Genomic DNA, 8,419 nt, shown 5'->3' on the forward strand with positions numbered 1-8,419 from the left:
ACCTTTATAGTGACTAAATATTCTGAAGAATTATCATTCTTGTTACATTTCCAGGATTCTTAAACACGATTTCGATTAAAACTGGAATAAGATACAAATTCTCCTTTAATTTAAAAATGTTGATTTATTTATCATTATCTTTTGTTTATAGGTATTTAACATCGTTTTCACACAGCATTTTAATTAATAACCCAAATAACACATTGACATCACATTAGTTTGAAAAATTCACAGAAATTTCATTTGATACTTGTAGTATGTCTTAGCAGCTTATGGAAAAAATTCTCGTAATAATAGTAGTTTTGGAAAAATAAGTCCACTTACTACACTTTAATAAGCAGAAGATAATAGACTTTACATGAAGAAAAGGAAGAGCGCGCCATCTATTGACAGATAAATAAAGTGGTAAAATACGTACTTTTAGCCAAATTCACATTCGGCATGTAATGCTGTTTAAATACTAGAAGTGAAAAAATGCCTCTGTAGCCACAAAGAACATGAAAGAAGTTTATGAAAATGTTTTGAACGTTCGTAAGTATCAACGATGGTTCAGCAAATTTCGTTCAGGTGACTTTAGCTTTAAAAACTGTGAGGGGAGGGGCCAAGATGCTAAAATTGATGCTCTGTCCATTTATGGACAGAATATTAAATGCCAAAAACAATGGTTCAGTTCTATATAAAACTACTTCCAACCCCAAAACCTGCACTTCATCTGCAGAAAGTAATGCTTTATATTTGGTGTGATATCAAAGGAGTAATTCATTTCGAACTCCTCAATCCACAGTGAACTGTCAATGCAGAGATCTATGGTCAGCAACAAGAATGTTTAAATCAAGCCTTCATCAGAAACACCCTTCACCCGTCAATAATAATGGTTTTGAAAAAAACAAATCCTCTTACTACTAACAGAAAATATTTTTTTAATGAACGAATTGAAGGTTTCGCCATCTATTGACAGATAAAGAAAGCCCTAAAATACGCATTTTTAGCCAAAATTAATGTTTTTGTATATACAAGAAATACTTTTAACGATTGAAACAAATGTTTTAAGTCTATTTTTGGATTACTTCGGAGGCCAGTGAAGATGGACTGGTCCCTCCTGGACGGTACAAGTACCCCGGAGCGATGGACCGACGTTAAGGGCTCATTTACAGAACCCACGCTTTCCACCTCCACCCCAACTCACTGTGTGTGCACACAATCATAACCCAAGACCAGGGTCAGAGGATTAATAGGGAGGACACTATACGGATCCTAGGCCATGAAGTATAGTACCACGCATGCCCACACAGCTGCCAGGCTCGGCCCCACTAAAAACCTGTAGCAAAGAAACAACTTAATATAAGGTTTGCTACTGAAAAAAAAAGTGGTGGTAAGTATATTCAGACCCAAATTTCTAGTTCAGAAAGCTTTTGTTTGCCTAAATTATTGGACTATTTGATAAAAAATATTTTATTTTAAAACTTCTTTTATGTTTCTCATTAAAATCTAATTGGAAAGAATTTATTTATACATTCACAGACTCTTATACGATCACAGAGAAGTTGCAGCCATCTACTGCCCAAAATTAAAAGTACATTGAAAGTTTGCTAAAAATGAATATAGTGGTGTTAAGTAAACTCAAATTCCTTTTTCACAAAGCTATCAATTTCCTAAATAATAGAACTATTTGAAAAATATTATTTTATTTTAAGTATTTCTTTCTCTTCATTATCTCTAATTACAGAGATTTTATTTATGCATTGAGATGACTCTCATTGGCTCATCTAGAATATTCTGCCACCTAGTGTTTGAAATGAAAATTACATTCAATAAAGAAAACGATAAATTATTAAAATGTGAAGCTGTTAAATTCAACTTACTCAATAGGTTTTTGCTACTTATTTTTGTTTCTACAGCAGAAAACATTTCTAGATAAAGAATACATTAACAATGTTGTTAGAAATTGGTTAACCCTTTTTGTTTCAGAAAAAACAATATTTCTGAATGATGACTTCTTTTAGGAGAATGTTAGAAAACGTTATTATACAAAAGCTGTGTTAGAAATAGCGATTTCAGTATATCTTATAAAATTAATCTAGAATATAGTAATATAGTATATGTTGAAGATGTAATATTGTAGAATCAAATTATTGCATATCTCTGTGACCAATGTTTGTTTTAAAAATTATTGAATACCATTTTGTATTGACTTGACATCTAACTATATGCTAAAACATAGTAATATTGATTATAATATGATTTTCACATCTTTCATGTCAATGGATATTGAGAAAATATGTTTTTAATCTACTGATGGTGAAAACTACATAAAACAATTATTCTTAGATAATGAAGAATCCTTTTATTTTATAAATGTATTAAATTTATCTGAAATATTGTGTATCCAATAAAAAAGTTCAATCATGAAAAACGAAACTAAAATAACACCTACATCTTTACTTCAAAATGAAATGCAAAGGTGACAAAATCAAAGAAAGACTGTGAATTGATGTAGTTTTCTCAAATGAATTTAATTTTTTCAGGATTTGTTAAATTGTTGAGCTAAATAGTAAATAGAGAAATATCATTTGTCTGAAGAAAAATGCATCATCTTTGTTTTAAGTAACATTATTTATTTATTCTAAATTGAAAACCAGATTTCCTTTTTACGGAATAGCTCATAAAAGACAACAGAGAACTTTTTGTTTGAGGAGTAATAAATTAATTCAACATAACTCAGTGAGAAATGGTAAATTGAATGTTAACCTGTGTTTGAGATTATTTCTTAGATATTTGGACAGATTATCTGGCTAAATAATACACATAGGGTTAACTCTAAAAAAAGCTGAAATTTGATTACTTTATTGAAACTCTAGTTGTTTCCAGTCCTGTTTCTTTTACAATACTGATTAGTTGTATGAAAATAAAACATATTCACTTAACTTATGTAAATTATACTACATTGGAGTAAAATCGATAAAAAATTTCTAAATATTTAAATTTACTTATAATTATTTTATGATAAGTTATTGTTATTTGTTCAGACCAATAAATAGACAGATGAATTGTAATAGTATTATATATAACCAGTCACGTGTATTTTATCCTATTTTAGTCTGTTAACACTCTACTACACTGTGTACCTGTGTTATTATGTAGAGATGATGGATGTATTTTATCTTATTTTAGTCTGTTAACACTCTACTACACTGTGTACCTGTGTTATTATGTAGAGATGATGGATGTATTTTATCCTATTTTAGTCTGTTAACATTCTACTACACTATGTACCTGTGTTGTTATGTAGAGATGATGGATGTATTTTATCCTATTTTAGTCTGTTAACATTCTACCACACTGTGTACCTGTGTTGTTATGTAGAGATGATGGAAAATGCCATCCCCACTATCTTGTTTGCATTGTTTTTGAAGGATTGATATTAGCCATTCATACATTTACTTCCTTGTTTGAAATAGTTTTTTATTTACTTGTTAACTATACTTGTTATAAAACTTTAATATTAGGACTAAAAGATACATCCTTTATCTATAAGGATTTTCTAGAATTAGAAGAATGTATAATAATAGTATTCCAACCACGTTATATTCGACATATCCATTTATCACGACCTTTTTACTCAATCCAGAGCACTTAAGGTCGATTAGGATATAACAAACATGGTAGTTAAAATGTATGACTTATTTAGTATTATCTGGTATGTAAATAAACTTGAATTGAACTGAATATATGGGCATTATTTAAACGTATTGTGGGTATTAGTTAATGTCATCTTAAGCATTAGAGCTTCATTCTTTAAATTACAACAATAATGTTAAATATAAACAAAATTTCCTGGTCAATTATTGTTATTATTATTATTGTTGAAACTACACGTAACGCCATCTTACATATTTTAAACAAAGTTGAGTTTCTGTCACTAAGAAAGTTCTTTAACATTCGGTGTTTTTAACATTTTCTGTCGACTTATCCCAAATGGTACAGAAGTTGATATTCAAATTAATGAATTGAATTTAAATTAATATGAGACTTCCTTAGTACTGGTACACTGAAACATTTATAACCTAAATTCCACATATATCTTTATATAGACGTAGATCACTTCTGATACTTCTACGGGAGAAATATAAGAAAATAATCCGTGGGTGCCTAGCCACCAGTGAGGATCGAACTCACGACCCCTGGTTTACAAGACCAGTGCTCTGCCACTGAGCTATGGTGGCATGTATGCTGAAACAAATGGACAAATACATTTTCAACCTTCACTAAATCTATAAAATATCTAATCAAAAACACCTTAGGTGCAGAACAAATGTGCGACCGAATAAGGATTGAGCCTGCGGTTTAAAGGAATGAAACCAAAATTGGCAGCCATTGGTAGCTACACTTATAGTATTGATAAGAATTTTACATCAAACATTCATTCATTTGTTAGTCAGGCATCATTTTTTTGTTCAACTTTTAGCTGAGCTGGTAATACAAAATACATAATAACTAACGATAGTATAAATAGGAAAGCCATTATAGCTCAGTGGTAGAGCACTGGTCTTGTAAACCAGGGGTCGTGAGTTCGATCCTCACTAGTGGCTGGGTAGTTGTAGATTATAAACACGTAATTTATATCATATTTAAATTATAAACACTTTTAAAAAAGTATTAAAATTGATCAAAAAGTCTAGAAACACATATAGGATATTTAATGTAAATCAGTTTATAATACAGTGTTGTTTCATTTTTTATGTTAAATAAACTTTACTAACTTTGATATCAACTTTTGTGACATGATGTTGAAGATTGTACAATATTCGATGACAGAAAATTGTCGACTATGTTTTCTAAGCCTAAAACAAGTAACGTTTTCGTTTCTACAAGCCAGACATTCTATTTCAGTATATTTTGGAACTTCATTTTACGTATATTAAAACTTATTAGTTTTCCAAATACATTTTTCACATAATTATAAAAGACATTTAATTATAATTCTTCGATTATTTCAAAGATATGGAAACAATGTTTCGGTAACATGAAATATGTTTTTCATTAAAAATTATATAATTCAGTGTTCTGTGATTTTCTTATATAAAACCGATGTTTCGTCAAAGCCTAATATGCTGTCACATAAGTAAAATTTACAAGTAGCAGTGTTTATCGTTTAATTTCATTATTTAAGAACTGATAAAAATATTACACTTGCTAGCACCTCAAAAAATGGATATCATAATAGATCTTTCATCTAGTTCTAAGGGGGCTATCTGCGCTAGCCATCCCTAATTTAGCAGTGTAAGACTAGAGGGAAGGCAGCTGGTCATCACCACCCACCACCAACTCTTGGGCTACTCTTTACCAACGAATAGTGGGATTGATTGTCACGTTATAACGCCCCCATGGCTGAAAGGGCGAGCATGTTTGGTGGGAGCACCGTAACCACTCGGCCATGCTGGGCCTTATATGCCAATAGATCTTGCAATAATAACACTGACTTCCTATAGAAACACCATCAACCTTTGTAAAACATGCACAATACGCTTAGTAAGACCATCCGCCTATAGAACCTTAGTAACACCATATGGGGTTGGAATGAACAAATAATGATATGGACATAACTTGTATAAAAGCAAATCCAATAAATTTATAAACTAAGATGCTTATGATATATTATTGTACCTGAAGTTTTGTTAAGTATGTAGTCCCGCCAGTCCTTCATACTGGAATGAAATGAAAATAAAATCAAAACGTATTGTAGTTGATCAAACATTTATTATTATCTCACGTGCAAGATAAACTCAGACTTTGTGATATGTTTAATATTCAGTTTTTACCCAAATACTTATAACACTTATGTGACACGTGTGGAAACTTTCATATTTTATAAACCTGAAACATATATTCGTATAAATAATGTAAAAAGTTTTCTTAACTAACGATTTTTATGACAAACATTTTGTTAAAATATTTTAATTGTTGATATGTTTACAGTACGTATTATTTCAAACCTGTGTAAACAAAGATCATTTATTCACTTTCTAAATATGTTTACTGAAGAAACAACAATGTTCAGTGTTTATGATCTTAACAATATAAAACGTTTCCCAATCTTTAATCTTGTATGTTACACCTGAAGTAGGACGTTTGTCTGGAACATTGTTGTAAAAACTGTTTCTCGAGTGCTGTATAACACCATTAATCTGTGTATTGTTCAATGACACATAACGTTTTGTATCATTTCAAAATTCCCATTTTAATATGTTTTAATATAAATGATAAATTATCGTTCTTACTTAAGGACTTGAAAACAGTCGAGTGGATGATGTTATGATTTGGAAAGGAAGTTTTTTTGTGTGTCACAGACTGACAAACTGAGAAAGGTAGGTGTAAAAAAGAATCATACAACTACCTGTATAAATATAACTGGATAAATTTAGAACTGGAAGATGCACATGATCAGGATCGTTAATCGGAAATGACATACCAGACATGATTAAGAGATGATCAGCTGGTGGCAAGAATTTCCTTGAATATTCTGGCGGAGTATATAAGAAAATGTTACATTTTGAGAGAGAAAATACCGTTTACCATATTTAGTGCGAAGTTCGTGTTGATGCAGTCAAGTTAAACTTATTATATCTTACAGCTCCTTAGTAACGACACGTAGTTTCAAAACTAGAAGAAGGATATAAAATGTGGTAATAAGAAACTTAGATCTAAATATTGAACAAAAATGTGTTGTAATTATGGTTTAATCACTGAAAGCCGATGAATGTTGGAAAAAACCATAGGCCTAACATTCTTATAAAGACAAGTTAACTACTGATGTTTCTTACATATTTCTCTTAATTTTTTCATCTTGGCTCAAAATCAGAAGTGTTTAATAAGTATATCTTTCGCCCCCTATAAGTGATAGCCCACTAAGCTTTTCGTTTAATACCAGAACTCATTAGTAAACCGGACAATGAGAGACAACTACAGCTATATAGATTTATCCAGGTGGCTGAAAGATTCCTTTTTTTCTTCTGTTGCCTTTCTGCAGTTGAAAGTCTACGACGCACAAATAAATTTCCTTTTCAAATTATAACATCACCCATTCGCCTGTCTTCGTGTACTGATCCACTTACAGGACTAATAGACACTATCACTAGTTAGTCTCATTACACATCTTGGCTGAAGAGGGGGTATAGCACTTTGATGGTTTAGAAATATATTTAAACAGTTACAATACCTTTCTTGTTTTATTTTAATTATATTGTTTGTTTGTTTGTTTGGAATTAAGCACAAAGCTACACAATGGGTTATCTGTGCTCTGCCCACCACGGGTATCAAAACCCGGTTTCTAGCGTTGTAAGTCCTCAGACTTACCGCTGTGCCACTGAGGGGGGGGGGGCTTTAATTATACTAACCCGAGGGGCATAAAAATGTTGTACCCTCTCTTCGGCCAAGAGATGTTATGAGACTGACCAATGATAGTGTATAATAGACCTGTAAGTAAATCCTGGGTTCGAATCCGCATCCCACCAAACATGCTCGCCCTTTCAGCCGTGGGGGCGTTATAATGTGACAGTCAATCCCACTATTCGTTGGTAAAAGAGTAGCCCAAGAGTTGGCGGTGGGTGGTGATGACTAGCTGCCTTCCCTCTAGTCTTACACTGCTAAATTAGGGTCGGCTAGCGCAGATAGCCCTCGTGTAGCTTTGCGCGAAATTCCAATAAGCAAACAAACAAGTAAATCCTTACACATCATCTTTTGTGCAAGATAAAGTTACAATATGTAGCATGTTTATCATGATTATTTTGTCCAATTCTTTATAACAAGTACGTGACACACGTGGATAAGTTTCTTATTTTATAAACCTCAAATACGTGTATGTTAGTCTAACCTACAGGGTTAAGAGAAAGATCTTTTATGATATACAGTTTTTGAAGTATTAACAAGTGTAATATATTAATCAACTCTTCAACTATAAAATCAAATGATTTACAGAAATTCTAAAGTCAGAGCGACGATTTATCACATACATATACACACATTATGGAAATGTGAAGACAGAAATGACACAAAACGTTATGTGTCATTGAAAAATACACAGATAAACGTCCTACTTCAGGTGTTAATCTCATAAAGACTGGACGTCGATCTTTATTTTGAAATAAAGTTAAAACCAATCAAGAGATTCTATGATCTAAGAAAACGTTATATATTGTTTATACAGATAGATGGGTTGTCTGTTAACCTTGTAGGTTAGACTAACATACACGTTGGTTGTCTGTTAACCTTGTAGGTTAGACTAACATACACGTTGGTTGTCTGTTAACCTTGTAGGTTAGACTAACATACACGTTGGTTGTCTGTTAACCCTGTAGGTTAGACTAACATACACGTTGGTTGTCTGTTAACCTTGTAGGTTAGACTAACATACACGTTGGTT

General features: G+C 31.8%; 2 non-coding genes across 2 annotated transcripts; one reads left to right on the forward strand and one right to left on the reverse strand.

Annotated features, from left to right (window-relative positions):
• Nucleotides 1–4,151: 4,151 nt before the first annotated feature.
• Nucleotides 4,152–4,223, reverse strand: Trnat-ugu. Its single transcript has one exon. It is a non-coding gene; the product is annotated as a tRNA-Thr (tRNA).
• Nucleotides 4,224–4,517: 294 nt separating this feature from the next.
• Trnat-ugu lies at nucleotides 4,518–4,589 on the forward strand. Its single transcript has one exon. It is a non-coding gene; the product is annotated as a tRNA-Thr (tRNA).
• The last annotated feature ends 3,830 nt before the right edge of the window (nucleotides 4,590–8,419 follow it).

This window comes from Limulus polyphemus, unplaced genomic scaffold (assembly GCF_000517525.1).
Source record: "Limulus polyphemus unplaced genomic scaffold, Limulus_polyphemus-2.1.2 Scaffold7295, whole genome shotgun sequence".
Taxonomy (NCBI): domain Eukaryota; kingdom Metazoa; phylum Arthropoda; class Merostomata; order Xiphosura; family Limulidae; genus Limulus; species Limulus polyphemus.